The following is a 1,839-nucleotide window of genomic DNA, read 5'->3' on the forward strand; positions in this document are numbered from 1 at the left end:
AGTAAAATTTTCCTGCCTCCATTTTAGAGTCCTAGTTCCAATGGTTGTTTATGGAGCAATTGTGAAAAGAGCTTTTTCTCCAAAAACTGCTGTATTTATTTGTGACAGCAATCTTGATACTGCTTACTGACCATTAGCTAATATTATACATGTACATGTACATATGCCTACTTGTAATTATAATGGTATTCCTTCATTGCAATTCAATCTCCTTCATTTGGCAGATATTACATAAAGCAGCTTTTAAAGTCGTATCACAGACACAGACTAATGATGATGAAGCTGAAGCTGAAGATGATGAAAAGCAAGAAGAAACAAAAGAAGAAGAGAAACCTTCTCCCCCTCCTGTTCCTCCTGTCACTGTCTCTTCCTCCAATTTAAAAGATTTTGTCGGTCATCCTCCGTTTATTTCCGATCGCCTCTACGAGACCACACCCCCTGGCATTGTCATGGGTCTGGCTTGGACGTCAATGGGAGGCACTACTCTTTATGTGGAGACAGGCATGGCTGAGGGGCAGGGCCTGTCAAAGGAGGGGAGAGGAGAAAGGGGGTATGACTACCACTGGGCAGTTAGGAGATGTAATGAAGGAGTCCACTGTCATTGCTTACACTTTTGCTAAGGTAGAGAGAGAGAGAGATGGAAATACATGTATAAGGTGTTCTGGTGCTGTTAGTAAATTGTATTTTTTTGTTTTATTTTAGTCATTTTTGTCTTCAAAAGATCCTACGATGATTTCCTTTAGAAAGCAAAAATTCATCTCCATTTAGGCACGTACATGTACCTGAGGTAAGTATAATACTTTCATAATAATAATAATGATATTCTTATTTTAATTTTTGCGATTATTATTATTGCCATTATTATTATCAACAATTAATAATGACAGCGGCAACTAATATTATTATTTTATTATCGATTTATTAATTATTATTTTTATTATTATTGTTCTTAATTAAAGGGTGCTACCCCAAAGGATGGTCCCTCTGCAGGTGTCACTATAGTCTCTGCCCTCCTCTCACTGGCTATGGATTGTCCAATACATCAGAATGTTGCCATGACTGGGGGCCTGTCACTCACTGGAAAGGTATGTACATGTACTTCTACCTTACTCCTAAGATGCATGCGTACTATAACCAAGAGCACAGTCTTCCTGCATTATTTCATGCTATGTTATTACCACAGATGCTGTATGTACATTTATAGTGATTATATTGATGTACATTTATATATTTCTCTCTCTTGTCCCACAGAGAGTAATTGGCTCAGATCATTGAGGCTGGTAAAAGAGTTATAGATGATCCTACACATCTTGCTGATTTTGGAGCTGCACTGACCAGTGGAGAATCACATCAAATTCAAGCAGTTCTTGAATGTCCAGACGTAATCACTTCAAGTCTACTGTGGCAGGAGAACTGGAATAAAATTGTCGACTTATTTAACTTTAATTTTATTAAATAAATTATATTAAAATTATTAAAACGTCAAATAGAAAACTCAATACTATTGTTTCATAATAAAAGTACATCAAAATACAACAACTACAACAACAACAACAACAACAATAATAATAATAATAAATTAAGTAGAATTACAAAATAAAGGTACATGAGTACATGCTAAAATAAAACAATTTATTAATTAAGGAAGAAAGGGAAGACTGACATAAGAAAGCAAAGAGTAGTTCCAGTGATACATGTTAATGGAGAATATATTAAAGAAGAAGGATTGGTAATATTGGTAACTATTAGGGTGTACCTGTGGGTATATGGTGTAATGGTGATAACTGGTAAGGTGGTTACGGTTACAATGGTAATATGGTGGTACAATAGTAATGGATA

At 35.3% G+C, this 1,839-nt stretch overlaps 1 long non-coding RNA gene across 2 annotated transcripts in view; it reads left to right on the forward strand.

Annotated features, from left to right (window-relative positions):
- The window catches only part of LOC109588357 (uncharacterized), a 5,966-nt gene extending 4,427 nt beyond the window's left edge, over positions 1-1,539 (forward strand). The window contains exons 3-6 of one of the 2 annotated variants that reach the window (XR_002188108.1): positions 225-621; positions 703-787; positions 960-1,085; positions 1,252-1,539. This is a non-coding gene — a long non-coding RNA (uncharacterized LOC109588357). The remainder of the gene's footprint in view (positions 1-224; positions 622-702; positions 788-959; positions 1,086-1,251) is intronic. The other variant, XR_002188107.1, reaches the window with a different exon arrangement.
- Positions 1,540-1,839: the final 300 nt, after the last annotated feature.

The sequence above is a fragment of the Amphimedon queenslandica genome, unplaced genomic scaffold (genome assembly GCF_000090795.2).
Source record: "Amphimedon queenslandica unplaced genomic scaffold, v1.1 AMPQUscaffold_12138, whole genome shotgun sequence".
In the NCBI taxonomy this organism is placed as follows: domain Eukaryota; kingdom Metazoa; phylum Porifera; class Demospongiae; order Haplosclerida; family Niphatidae; genus Amphimedon; species Amphimedon queenslandica.